This window comes from Apostichopus japonicus, chromosome 17, assembly GCF_037975245.1.
Source record: "Apostichopus japonicus isolate 1M-3 chromosome 17, ASM3797524v1, whole genome shotgun sequence".
In the NCBI taxonomy this organism is placed as follows: domain Eukaryota; kingdom Metazoa; phylum Echinodermata; class Holothuroidea; order Aspidochirotida; family Stichopodidae; genus Apostichopus; species Apostichopus japonicus.
Window position 1 is genome coordinate 28,151,260 of NC_092577.1, and position 15,989 is coordinate 28,167,248.

Here is a 15,989-nt window from a genome sequence, read left to right on the forward strand (position 1 = left end):
ATAGCTGAAAAGGCGTCAACAAAGTCATGTTGTTATTTGCATCTAGTCTAAGGAGTCTACCGCCACCCCACCCCTCTCTCTCATAGAGTTTACCTATCATGCGGATGCACATAATAGGTTACTCCGCTTGTGGGTAAGATGCCCAAAGAAGTTTTTTTCAAATGGCGTAAGACATTCCAATGTTAGCTAGTTAACAATAGTTAACACCTAGACGTTTAGTCTTTAACGAAACAAGTTTGTGGTTTTCACATCGCTCCACACCTTTCTTCCCTGGAGCAAATAACATGGCACGTCAAAAGAAGTCTACACCATATGTATAACTTTGGAATCAATGTACCGTGGTTCGCTGTCTAAAGCTCCTTTGTGAGTCAACGAAGATAAAAGGACCCACGTGTAATACTAATGTATAGGCTAGAATGTTTGCTTTCTGCTAAATATAGGAAGTAACCGCTATTGTGCGCAATGTGATCGTTTTCGGACAATTCATATTACGGTATGCTGTGTGCCTTTGTTCATGTTTACCCAGGGGTCTGTCTGTTTTACCTCCATGGTTTCACCTCACTGGTTACATTCTGAACAAAATTATAATCGTTACGGTTTCAGAAAGTCCCTCCCAACTGATACATTGTTTCACCATGTGGTCTCTTTATAACCTAAAGGTTACGGTAACTTATAGTACCCTGTATATAGGTAAATGAATAAATAGGATAATAAATAAATATTGAAGGAAGATTTTGCAAATCTCGACAACTCATTATCATATTTACCATCTCGTCGCTCCCATATTGAGGATAAGATTTTGTAGTTCCTTTGCCGGTTGCGCAAGATACAGCTATACGCCAGTTGTCATAGCAATAGCTGTCATGATAATGGTTAATATTCCTGAGTAGCTTCTCTCCGGGGGTTACCCATGGTGGGGTATATCCAAGGGGTGACCAGAAGCCTATGGCGGAGGGAGGGGTCAAAACGTTCCCCGTGGGTATGTGTCCAAGTTTGAGGCAAAAAGTCCTCCTAAAATGCTGTGCCGATTTTCTTCAAACTCGTTGGGAAACATTGAATTGACATAGAACCTTCACACGTATCAGGGAAATGTCAAGTACTGTCAAAATATGTGTGTTACCATGGGGACCGAGGTCAAACTTCACGTGGTTAAAAAGTCAAATGTACATTTTTGTCTAAACTGTTATCATTTGTGTCTAAAAAAACTGCCAAACGGCAGCAACTGTTTAGATTTAAGGCATGAGACGGGAAAGACGTATTTAGGATATTACATTCAGTATATATACGAGCCTACTTCAGCTTTATAGGCTCACAATTTTTTAAACAAATTTCTTCAATGCGTCATATTATACCCCAAGTCCTCCCAATTGCTAAACTTGTGTGTAGTTAAATTAACTTATATTCTTCAATTAACATCCAAGCATGGAGCCATGATGATACTTGCACATAATATGAAGTTCCCAGGCTCGGTCTAGTTATGATTTAAAACTGTTCCTGTGTTCTGCTCTTGTGTTTGTTAAAGATCTGCTTTATTGGCTCAAATTATATATGCACGCTATAGCTATAAAAGTTTTGTGATTACGTAATCGACCTGCCACGGTCGTAAACCGTCCTCAGGCTCTACAATAACCCTGCATAGCTTCTTAACACCATTATAGGCTCTTTGTGTAAACACCGTGGGGATGTATGTTCATGTATGTAGTGTAGTTCATAGTGCAGCGTTCACACAAAGACCCTCATACAAGAAAAAATATGTGGCAGGCATTGCAGACTAATTGGTAAAAAGAGGTCATTTTACGACCAAGGCATGTCGATTACGTAATCTCAAGAAACTTTTCCATGATAGCGTGCTATATTTGGTGTCTATACAACAGACCTTTAAGTACTTGTTCATTTATGGTGGATGTTTGTACATTGCATGTGGTATGGTGAACCACGTGGTTCATAAAAACATGGCGTCAGTATCTGGATCCCCCACACAAGACACACACTATACCATTACAGAATAAAACAAATGTATATGATTTAACCATGCCCGTAGCCAGGCTGGGGTTATGAGAGGGTTTTGGAGCAGGGGAAGGGTGAGCATGACCTACATTTATATTAATGCCATGCCACCCCATTTGTCAAAAATCTGCCAAATTAATTTCTTCTTTTGTCTACTAATCCCCTTACATCTATCTCTTTGTGTTCACCATGCTCATTAACCTGTCTGTATTCTGTGCGTGTTTTGTCCCTTCTGTTACTGTTACTTGTCATTTAGCCTTTGAAGAAGATCCTGCTAGGATGGAAACGTCAGGCCAACTTACTTTTACACAAATTAATTGTGCTTCGTAATATTTCTTTGCAACGATGAAACAGGCATAGTACCTCGCTAATAGCGCTGTCCGTTTAAACTAGCATAAAAGCTGCTATATTATAAGCGTATACGATCCATTGAGTATATATAATATAGCAGACTTTATAGTTTGCGAAGGTAATACACCATTCTGATTTTTTTCTTCACCGCAAGATACAGGACGCGCACAGGCTGTTGTGCCCTTTTTGAAACTTGTGGTGTCCATTCAGCAACGCAGAATGCCTGTCTACGGACCTTGGAAGTCATGTCGCCAAAAAAAAGAAGAAAAAAAGCATTCTCATTTTAAAAACCAAAAGCTGAATTTGCCACTGATGTTATTATTTCACTGTATAGTTAAATTTAATTGGGCCATCAACAACTCAAAAAGTGGATTTATTCCTCATATTTCTTTTCGCAAAACAGACGTCTGAAGTCAATTGAATGATATACAAAAAGTATAAATTAAATCAAGGAATACATGCCCCCCCCCACTACCAACGAAAAGAAGATCTGCCACACAGTGGCGTAGGAAGGTAAGTTTGAGTGGGGGGGGGGGGGCTGAAGATTGATGGCCGGCCTGGGGGAGGGGTCTAAGGGGAGGGGGTGTCCCCCTCCCCTTTGGAATTTTTTTGCATTTCCAGGTGGCCTCAGATGCAATTTGGTGCAATATAGCACACTTCAACATCCCACTCCATTTTGTAAATAATTTTGCATTTTCACCTGGCCTTAGATGCAATTTGGTGCTCCAAATGAGATTTTTTTCTCATTTGGAAATGAAAAAGGGGTTTTTTGACTTGCGGAGCGGGGGGGGGGGCGGAATGATACTTCCGCCCCCCATATTTTTCACCGGGGGGGGGGCTGGCGCCCCCCAGCCCCCCGGTTCCTACGCCCTTGCTGCCACATCATTACATTTCGATAATCCAAACCTAACTCTTGCATCATTCGGATCGTTGATTAGTCCGGTAGTTTCATGGTCGAGTTATCTGCAGAAATCCATCCAGAAATTATTAATACTCGGAACAATCTATATAGAATATACTCTCACTTGTCTAAGGAGGAGAGATTGGTAAATAAAAATCAGGAGTACAAATTTACTTAATCCTAATGAAATTCGCAGACACCACTCGAATCAAACAGTAATAATTGAAATTTGTTTGACAGCTGAGAATCCCTGCATGGCCTATTCTATATACAGCTTACGATAGGCTGCTGTGAAGTCCATGACCGCAATGTTATGTATATACGAGTCGCATGTAATCGCCACGTTTGATTGCAATCTGTAACCTATGCAAATATTTTCCCTACTGTGCCTTCACCTTACGTTAATAACTTAATTACTTTCTCGATCGAAGAAGGGATTTAAACGAAAATTGATGATTATCTGTCCACTTAAAACACAACAGTTTATAAGCTGGTCTGTCGTTAACAATAGGCCGGCTATGAGTTCGCATTTAAGCCTATTACTAAACACTAAACCCAAGTTCACGAAGGCCTTCATATGTATTCATATGATAAGCCGGGAGGATAGCAGGGAAAGAAAGTGTGCGCAAAGGATAGCCTAATAACCTCGCCGTTTGTTTTACTGAAAGGAGGGAGGTTGCTGGGTAAATCAAGCATAGACCACAATTAAGACGGCGGGCTCCGAAACACTTTGGAGTGCTTAGAACAAGACTTAGTTATGTCACTAGATCTAAGAGAGTGTCGCAGAAACAAAATATCCTATAGACAGGTTGTTTTCTTGTTAAACAGTAAGTTTCTTTAAAAGTTTCTTAAATGTGTCATGGATGTTTTTTAAAAGATCATCAATGCAGTTGACTTGCGCAAATGGGGTGGGGGAGGGGGCGTGAGAGAGGGCAGTGGGCATTGTCCCACACCCATCGTCAGTCGGGGGACTTTTACATTCAGCCGAACGAAGATTAGACCCCGGCTTCGGGTTTACATTCCCATTTTCAACCTCTAAAACAGTATTTAGTTAGCATTATGTAACGTATAGGCTACATGTTACCTGGATATATGCTTTATTCAACCATTGAATTATTCATTATGCATTATGTATTCATTATTCAACCTCTAAACGTTTTCAATTGTTCTCGGGGGAGGACTCCCAGATCTCCATACATAGGAGTCTGCTCCAACGTTCCAGCGGCCCCAACCCGTTCTTTATGGTATCCTTGATTCACTTCTGGTCCTGTCATAAAGGTCTTAGTTCCTACCTACCTCAGTGGGGGGTGGTTGTTGTATCCCCCCCCAAAAAAAACACACCTTTACAGCCATGTGCACGCCACTGGCTTTAATAATAATGTTAGATTATTAAACCATTTTCATAATGTACTGCGCAGAATCCTTAGATAGGTGATAGGACCCCAACAATAGACGACTCTGACACACGGCGATACTACCATCAAATGTGCCCGACAAAACTGGTAAGGCCATGCACATATATCGTAATTATGATTGTGGGTTATGTTTCTGGTCTGAATCATTCTGAACAACAATGTAAAGCCCTGAAATATCCCAGTGGCGTGCGCAAGGGGGGGGGGTGGTGGGTAAGATGGAGGACAGCCTCCAACTCCGACCTTTAGTCGGGTACGTAACTTTTGAATTCAGCTAGGGAAGAATTGGACCACTACTACGGGTGTACCCCTGACCCTCTGTATTCAACCTCAAACAAAAACGTTCCGTTACGAGCCACTTATATAGATTTAAGTTTTTGCCTAATATGCCTCAGTTGCACCGTTTGACTGTCTAAATATTAAATTTTTCAGACCCCCTCCCATTGAAACGGGAGTCAGCTTTAATGACCCCACGACATCCCCTCCTTCAATAAAATAGTTCATTCGCATATGCCCCATCCCAGAAATATTCAGGACACTACCTAACTCATTCGATGGAATTTTTAAGTCAGCACAACCTTCCGATTAGAGCTAGCTATAAAGCCCTATATTATAGTCTTAAGTATGCCTTAAAATGCACCAATTTCATGTCTAAAAGTTGTATTTTATTCCTGGTGGAGGACCCCAAGATCCCCTACAAGGTGTGTCTGTTCAGTTATTCCAGGGCAGTACCCCCTCGTATTTAAATTCCTTCCGATTCACCTCTAGCCCTTCAACAAAAGTACAACCCTCTACTTACATTAGTCGGGGAAATGCAAATCCCCCCCTCCCAATTTTGAAATCCTGTGCAGGCCACTAAAATATCCCCATACCAAAGCTGAACCAAGGCCTGTCGACTTTTGATAGGGAAAAGTACCCATACTGCACCGGGACAGAAAAGCAGGTACACTGATTATGAAATGCTGACGTAAATCGAAACAAAGGAAAGTTACTGAAGAATAAAGTATACTAAGAGTGGCCGGTAGCTTAGAACCTAGTAAAACCTATGTAAATATGACGTCGGTTGACATTGATTAAAATGACACTACCGCATACAATGTCACCTAATTTTCAAAGCAGGATTGTTGGATACAAATTCACCCACGCACGCACGCACACACATACCCAAATGACCCCAATTAACATCGCTGTAAAATTTGTAAAAATGTTCTAGAACTATAAAACCGCACCGTTTAATTAAAGGATTATTTTATGCACATAATCACGTGTGATTTGTTGCAGACCGTTAGAAACTACCGCTATCGATAAGGTGGGTTTCCCTATACCACTTTTAATTGTTTAAGCACGTGTGGCTTTATCAATTTAGAGTCGCTGGACTACTTAGTTTAAGTCACATACCTGTTATGTAAGGGATTTGGTCGTGATAGGCCGAACAGCCTAACCTATAAATGAAAATGGACCGAACACGCGTCTATACGTAATCACTGTCTGATTTATTCTTCCTCAATCGCATGTACAATTATCGTACATATACACCGAGCTGTACATCATCAGGTTGGAATGTAATCATTGATTATAATTGGGTCATGAATATTCACAAATCTTAACAGATATGTATATATCATATTACAATAACATTATGTCAATTCCTCAGATGCAACACAAACCTCGATAGAAACAACATGATGACACTTTCATTATTATAAATAAAGAGATCTACAATGCATAACAAATTTGGCAAGGATGTGATCATTCTGTTAATGTCATCCAAGGATTCTCTCTCGTATATACATCGAGTTAAAAGAATTTTGTCTTTGTTGAGTTATTTAGAATGTATAAAACATCTGCTTCTCAGTCCAGGCCTAAATGTTGTGATGTTAATCCAGAGATTAACATCATAACATTTAGGCCTGAACTGAGAAGCAGATGTCACACTTTCCTTTAGCATTAAAGGAGCATTCCAGAGTGTAAGCTTATTTCGAAGCTGGCGATCCTGCAAGTCGGAATATAGCTATACAGGAACATAACTAAAAAATCGGAATATAGCTTTACAGAAACAGAACTAACAAATTGGAATATAGCTATACAAAAACATAACTAACAAATCGGAATATAGCTATAAGAAAAAAATAACTAACAAATTGGAATATAACTAGCTATACAGAAACATAACTAACAAATCAGGTTATAGCTATATAGAAACATAACTAACAAATCAGGTTATAGCTATAAAGAAACATAACTAACAAATCAGGTTATAGCTATAAAGAAACATAACTAACAAATCGGAATATAGCTATACAGAAACATAACTAACAAATCAGGTTATAGCTATATAGAAACATAACTAACAAATCAGGTTATAGCTCTACAGAAACATAACTAACAAATCGGAATATAGCTCTACAGAAACATAACTAACAAATCAGGTTATAGCTATATAGAAACATAACTAACAAATCAGGTTATAGCTATATAGAAACATAACTAACAAATCAGGTTATAGCTATAAAGAAACATAACTAACAAATCAGGTTATAGCTCTACAGAAACATAACTAACAAATCGGAATATAGCTATACAGAAACATAACTAACAAATCAGGTTATAGCTATATAGAAACATAACTAACAAATCGGAATATAGCTATACAGAAACATAACTAACAAATCAGGTTATAACTATAAAGAAACATAACTAACAAATCAGGTTATAGCTATAAAGAAACATAACTAACAAATCGGAATATAGCTATAAAGAAACATAACTAACAAATCAGGTTATAGCTATATAGAAACATAACTAACAAATCGGAATATAGCTATACAGAAACATAACTAACAAATCAGGTTATAGCTATAAAGAAACATAACTAACAAATCAGGTTATAGCTATAAAGAAACATAACTAACAAATCGGAATATAGCTATACAGAAACATAACTAACAAATCAGGTTATAGCTATATAGAAACATAACTAACAAATCAGGTTATAACTCTACAGAAACATAACTAACAAGTCGGAATATAGCTATACAGAAACATAACTAACAAATCAGGTTATAACTATATAGAAACATAACTAACAAATCAGGTTATAGCTATATAGAAACATAACTAACAAATCAGGTTATAGCTATAAAGAAACATAACTAACAAATCAGGTTATAGCTCTACAGAAACATAACTAACAAATCGGAATATAGCTATACAGAAACATAACTAACAAATCAGGTTATAGCTATATAGAAACATAACTAACAAATCGGAATATAGCTATACAGAAACATAACTAACAAATCAGGTTATAACTATAAAGAAACATAACTAACAAATCAGGTTATAGCTATAAAGAAACATAACTAACAAATCGGAATATAGCTATAAAGAAACATAACTAACAAATCAGGTTATAGCTATATAGAAACATAACTAACAAATCGGAATATAGCTATACAGAAACATAACTAACAAATCAGGTTATAGCTATAAAGAAACATAACTAACAAATCAGGTTATAGCTATAAAGAAACATAACTAACAAATCGGAATATAGCTATACAGAAACATAACTAACAAATCAGGTTATAGCTATATAGAAACATAACTAACAAATCAGGTTATAACTCTACAGAAACATAACTAACAAGTCGGAATATAGCTATACAGAAACATAACTAACAAATCAGGTTATAACTATATAGAAACATAACTAACAAATCAGGTTATAGCTATATAGAAACATAACTAACAAATCAGGTTATAGCTATAAAGAAACATAACTAACAAATCAGGTTATAGCTCTACAGAAACATAACTAACAAATCGGAATATAGCTATACAGAAACATAACTAACAAATCAGGTTATAGCTATATAGAAACATAACTAACAAATCAGGTTATAGCTATATAGAAACATAACTAACAAATCGGAATATAACTATACAGAAACATAACTAACAAATCAGGTTATAGCTATATAGAAACATAACTAACAAATCAGGTTATAGCTATAAAGAAACATAACTAACAAATCAGGTTATAGCTCTACAGAAACATAACTAACAAATCGGAATATAGCTATACAGAAACATAACTAACAAATCAGGTTATAGCTATATAGAAACATAACTAACAAATCAGGTTATAGCTCTACAGAAACATAACTAACAAATCAGGTTATAGCTATAAAGAAACATAACTAAGAAAGCAGGTTATAGCTATATAGAAACATAACTAACAAATTAGGTTATAGCTATATAGAAACATAACTAACAAATCAGGTTATAGCTATAAAGAAACATAACTAACAAATCAGGTTATAGCTCTATAGAAACATAACTAACAAATCGGAACATAGCTATACAGAAACATAACTAACAAATCAGGTTATAGCTATAAAGAAACATAACTAACAAATCAGGTTATAGCTCTACAGAAACATAACTAACAAATCGGAATATAGCTCTACAGAAACATAACTAACAAATCAGGTTATAGCTATATAGAAACATAACTAACAAATCGGAATATAGCTATACAGAAACATAACTAACAAATCAGGTTATAGCTATAAAGAAACATAACTAACAAATCAGGTTATAGCTATACAGAAACATAACTAACAAATCAGGTTATAGCTATATAGAAACATAACTAACAAATCAGGTTATAGCTATAAAGAAACATAACTAACAAATCAGGTTATAGCTCTACAGAAACATAACTAACAAATCGGAATATAGCTATACAGAAACATAACTAACAAATCAGGTTATAGCTATATAGAAACATAATTAACAAATCGGAATATAGCTATACAGAAACATAACTAACAAATCGGAATTTCGCTATACAAAAACATAACTAACAAATCGGAATATAGCTATACAAAGACATAACTAACAAGTCGGAACATAGATATACAAAAACATAACTAACAAATCAGATTATAGCTATACAGAAACATAACTAACAAATCGGAACATAGATGTACAAAAACATAACTAACAAATCGGAATATAGCTATACAAAAACATAACTAACAAATCGGAATATAGCTATACGAAAACATAACTGTGTGTTATATGATTGGGCGCTAGTACATACGATACATATACATGTCAATTCCACCTACGTCTGTCACAGGTGACATATATCACGTGTATTTCGCGAAGCCATTGTTGGAAATTCGCCATCCTTTGTTAAACCCCAAATGTCGCCAGAACGTGACTCATTTTTCGCTAATCTGAATTCTTTTTCACTCGGTTGAATTCGTCGTGTATGTTCCGGTGTCGCTGAATCCGCCCACTGACGACGGAAGAGGTTCCGCCCCCTCCCTTCTCCTTCCCCCTTCTTGCGCAAGCCACTGGCTACAAGCGTTTGCCAATTCCCAACCGTAGCGAATTCTTAAATATCATGCCGATATTTCCCAATAATATTAATAATAATAATAATTAATAACTTATCAAGTTCATGCCATTTGTTAAATTAATCGATACTTATTTGATTAAATCATGATTATGGTCGCATCACGGACCAAATTTAGAGGAACCCGCTGCTTTACAACTTACGTAAAACAGGATCATATGTACACTATATGCCTAATACACAGACCGCAGTCGAAACATTCTACAAAAAGTTAGCATTTTTAAAATAAATCCAAATTGTTGCCTCTTACGAGTCCTGTCACATCTTTTATATAAAATATTACAAAAATGTATTTAAATGTATAGCTAAATTGGTAAATTTCATAAAAATAAAAACCTGAAATATAAGGCCTTGATCTGAGTTATGTTTAAAAGGTTTGTGTCTTCGTTGTACGGGTTTGTGATGGGAATCTTTTTTCCATTCCATGCTCATCGATTAGTCAACTGTTTACCCAGTCACGGTCTCTGCACAACAATAGGTTCACCAACAGCTTTTTTCTGATTCATCTAGGCGTGTGAATTCTTTCTCGATTCACTGTGTTTAAAACCAAACAGGAGTCACACAAGTATATAGGTGTACGCTGCAATACTGTGTTAGGCAATTGATATTGCGTAACGTGCGGGGGATATATTGTTTCAATGTATAAAAAGATTGAGTTAGGCTTCTGTCGGACTACACAGAGATAATTGTGGTGGCTGACCACGACGCTGAAGTGGAACTTGGAATAATATACATATACAGTATTGTCCTCCATGGGACATAGACAACGGATTTTTTTTAAACGTTCATTCGGTATGGACAATGAACACATTCCATGTGATTGTTGAGTTTATTGATATTCGATGGGATGATCTTAAAATGCCTCATGGTGTTGGATTTTTGTTCTGGAATTATAATAAATCTAATTCGACTTTTGCGGTGGAATTTTAAACAGACCTTACTACGACTCTAGTGTACGTAATTCAGTCTATAGTACTGTGGTCTCAGGGCCAATACAGTGCGTACAGCAAACTTGAAGACAGTTGCGAAGAAAAAAAAAACATTTTGAAGACTTGTTGGTAGTAAGTTTTGAATAAGAGGAATAAAAAACACGTTAGGTATATCTGCGAGTATACATGATTGTAATATTTTCTCCTTTCAGAGTTAGGCATATTGCATGATTGTTTACAAGGTCGTGTATCCAATTATTAATGGTTCGATCATGTAATAGATTAAACGGCGTACATTCGTTATGACAGCCATTCCTCATACCGCAAGATATATATATATATATATCCTTATATATCCTATATATATATATATCCTATATATATATATATCCTATATATATATATATATAGAGTAGGTAGGCGTCTATCTTGGCGCAGAGTGCTCTATGTCCATTGGACAGAGCGGAATATATGTTGATACTAGATGAGACTAGTGGAACACTAGTAGTTGTTACTCGGAGTTTCACGCTTTATAGCTTTATAGCGATCTTCAGAGTTGTCTGAAGATCGCTATAAAGCTATAAAGCGTGAAACTCCGAGTTACAACTACTAGTGTTCCACTAGTCTCATCTAGTATCAACATATATATATATATATATATATATATATATATATATATATAGCCTATATATATTATTGAGGAGGCTACCGTACATGCCTGTTAGTTATCGGTGAGAGAATTGTTACATAGTGAGGAGTAGATTGAGTTTGGTGTGGGTCCCAGTTCCAACCTGTATTGTAATGAGGAGCGGATGATAGGGGCTGATGATATGGGCGTATGGTAGGAGCGTGGGGGGGGGTATGTTTAAATATGTGCACGAGCGTCATAAACTGTCATTTTAACGCATCGCCGAAAATAATGTAGGATATAATTGCAGCCATTTTGGTGTAAAAACTAAAACGAAGGGAAAGGGATCGTAAACATCAGAGACGTAATAAGTAGTCAGTAGTTCCTGTTGGCCAATATTAGTAGTTCCTGTTGGCCAATGGTTTACAAATGAAGTAAAACCATAGAAAAGATATATTTTGCTTCACGATGGACGGAGAGGGGGGGGGGGGTGTGGCTTATATAGATAAGGTCCTAAATGGGTAGAACTTAGTTTTGAAGTTCCCTGGAGGCAACTTCCTCATGCTACTGTATATGTATCCAAGGGCGGCGGAAGCACTTTTAATCTGGGGGGGGGGGGGCACCGACATCAAAGGGCACTTTGCAGAAATATCCGATTAGACTGATGCAGCCTTATATTTAGTACCCTTTATAACTCTTATTGTATTATCTTATTTGCGTATACACATCACTCCATCAACACCCCCCCCCCCCCCCTCAAGGAAAATATGCATACTAGCACTGCAATATCCAATGTGCTAATTGGAAAACAAGGAACAAGTTTCCTTTTGAGAAAAAATGAGGAAATCATGCAAGTTGCTAATGTAGGAATCTTCCGAATTAGAGGTTATATCTTGTTAATATCTTAACATTTTTTTCCATTCGAAATAGCTTTGAGTTTGACCCACAGAAATTCATTAAAAGTCAGGGGCGTAGCCAGGATTTTCAAAGTTGTATGCACGACTATCTGAGCGGAGCGCCACCATCGGTTGGCGCGGAGCGTACAAGAAAATGTTTGGTTTTACAAACCCCTCACATGGCCGGAAACGGCCCTTCCCGAGTGCGCATTCTGCTTCCCTGGCCTCTTGCTAACTTGAGACATGTGCACCTCAATTTTTATGTAGAAAAAGGGCACATTTTTAACCTGAGGAAAAGTGGGGGGGGGGGGCACGTGCCCCCTGTGCCCCCCCCGGTTCCGCCGCCCTTGTATGTATCTTTGACTACTGGCAATTTATAATTTTGTGCAATATATACCTTTCCACACAGTGTTGGCAAAGACACAGGGAAGAGCTTCCATTTAGCCTACATGCTTGTTTACCTTTTTGAATAATAAAATAACTAATAATAATCCTAATTCATACTTGCAGGAAAATCAATAATTTGCGTGTTTCGAAAGCATATATAGTGCTTTATGCATGTTCTTAGTATCTCTCAACTTAACATAAATTTGTGCGAAGGTGTCGCATATACGTATCAAAATAACACGCAGTACTCAATGCATCAAGGTCGCTCTGACTGGTTCTGACGTCAACGGGAAGTTTGAGCTTTTTGTTGTTGCAGGAATTATTGTTTTGGCCGAAATCATGATGTTTGCATACTTCTGCGATTGTTATAGAAACTATTGGATATAAACAGATTTGAAGTTGCATTTACGTTGGGGCTTGCCAGAATATGTTGTTACCAAATAAATACAGCTTTAAAAGGATAGATAAGGTCAACAATACTCTAGACCACTAAATGGTCCAAGGTACGATGGTATTAAACGGCAACGTGCCATACATATATACGAAATAAGCAATGAAAATACTGAATACAATACTGAAAACGATACTACATACAATATACATACAACCAAAGTAAGGCAAAATGCAGCTTTATACCTTGGTAAATGCCTTGGCCATGCGCTTAATATATAATAATAATAATATACAGTATATTAATATATAATAATAATAAAAAACACATGAAGTAGATATAGAAAGTTACCAACTGTAGGTAGGGTTGCAACCCTACCTATTCAGAACCATGGTTCTGAATAGGGGGGGGGGGGGGGGCGTAGTAGAGGGGAGACTTCGCTAATGCAATTAAGGATAAAGACATGGTCTCTCGCAAATATTGATAGATTCCTCCATTTTATCAAGTTGGAGATACGATAAATTGTTACAGGTATACTATTACTGGCCAACTAAAACTTACCAGGGTGAGAACTGACGAATTTGTATGAGGGAGCCACACCGCATAATTCAGGCAAGGTCTTCAGAGAGATGTCCTGCTAGCATTTCATTACCGTATTAGGCACCAAATAGGCACATTTAGTAAAGTTACTATGTTTCTTTTTGCTATTGCACCATCAGAACATTTGACGTACCCCCCCCCCTCGCCCTCCACTAAAAGGGTGCAAGTAGGTGATATTCATCCGAAATGCTTGACGAAACTGATAACTTGGGCAGTTTTATGTTAACATTAGATATATTCACAGGGACATGCCAAACGATATATATATATATATATATTGAGTACTTCATTGAGACATGAAACATCTGTTGTCACATTAACGCGACAATAGTTAACACCAGGAAAGTCGAGGTTCCCATGCATGCGTGTAAGTTCATGCTTCGGGTATAGCGGGCATATACAGCATTGTGTAGGCCTTGTTGCAAACTGTGTAGGCCGATTGTCCTTGTGTGAAGTAGTACGTATACTTGTTCTCGCTTTTTACCATATTTACGTGTTTTCGTACTTGCTCTTATAGTATTACAACTTGTACTCGTATGACTTGGGCCATCGCTTTAACTTTAGTAGAGAAACTCGAACACATGCATACTGTATAGGGAATGTATAGCAATGTGTGTGGTATACGTACCCTTGTATGTGTATATTGTATAGGGTAACGGCCGGGACACAAGTTCACACAACCTTCTTGGAACACGACCCTGGCCTGTCAAATGTTTTGGCATTCTGCGTGACGCATTGACCATAGGACATAACATAGGCATTTGTATGTATATGCAGGGTATATGTAGGGTATTACATAGAACTATGTAGGGTACCACACATACCTATGTAGGGTTTATATATATATATATATATATATATAGGGTATAACATATGCCTTTGTATGGTAGCCTATATAGGGTATACCACAGACCTATGTAGGGTATAACATATATAGACATATGTAGGGTATAACATAGACATATGTAGGGTATAACATAAACCATATAGACCTATACAGGGTACATGTATGCCTTTGTAGGGTATATATAGGGTATACCACAGACCTATGTAGGGTATTACATAGACATATGTAGGGTATAAGACTATGTAGGGTATAACATAGACTTATGTAGGATATAAATTGGCAGATTTGTAGTAAAAGTACAACAACATGATTGCCCGTACAAGTAGGATCAGTCCCTTAGTATAAGTTCAAGCACATGTAACCCTGTACTAGTAAGCGCTAGTATAGGCTCAATTATAGCACTATAGTACCGGCACTTTTGCTAGATTCTAAAATGACCTTAGTAGCCTACGAGTATACAAATCCACAAATATACATGTCCTGACTCAGCACTAGAGAAATCTGTAACTCCTGGGTAGAATAATTTAGTAAACTGTCCATTTTACGCCAAATGGAGTGACGTTAATAAAAGGAAGTGTGCCTTTTTTCACAAAATCATAACTGATGTTTTCCTTGAAGTTCAATAATTCTTTTCATTATCAAACCTCTATGGTTAATACAGATAAGGCATAACAATAATGAGTCAGCATAGAAACCAAATACAGAATATTATCCATTGAAATTGACAACAATTGTTGTAAAGGGAATACTGTACCGCTATTTATGATACTGGGCTCGATATAGAAAACCACAAACCTTCACGTCAGTGACTTGACAAGCTTGTCAGGGTGAAGGAAGTTAACAATAAATATAATTGAAAAAGAGAAGTAACCATGACGCGGCTATTTCGTAGCAAGATGATCATACACTGATTATGTAGAGGAAATACATACCATGAAATGGCAAAAGTATTAGCGGAATCTTGGAATTACACCAACTTGTTTTTTGTTGTTGAATATTTGCATTGTAACCTTTCAGGCGATAATCGACGCTTGAAGACAAACATATATTATTGCATGTTAATTGTATAGTTTCTCTTGTATTAAAAGTCGATGTTTATTAACCACAGTAGGATGGTAGATTAGGCTAATAAGCATTAAACTATATTATATTTGTATGTTTGAATGCATCGGTATATGACTTAACGTAATGACACGGTATAGGATATAT

At 36.9% G+C, this 15,989-nt stretch overlaps 1 protein-coding gene across 3 annotated transcripts in view; it reads left to right on the forward strand.

Moving 5' to 3' along the window:
* The window catches only part of LOC139984750 (uncharacterized), a 28,050-nt gene that overhangs the window by 2,564 nt on the left and 9,497 nt on the right, over positions 1-15,989 (forward strand). Inside the window, exon 1 of one of the 3 annotated variants that reach the window (XM_071998782.1) lies at positions 10,645-11,163. The exons of 1 other annotated variant lie outside the window; for it this stretch is intronic. The gene's annotated coding sequence lies outside the window, so the exon portion shown is untranslated. Of the gene's footprint in view, positions 1-10,644; positions 11,200-15,989 lie in introns of those variants that run through there. One more of the 3 variants, XM_071998783.1, reaches the window with a different exon arrangement.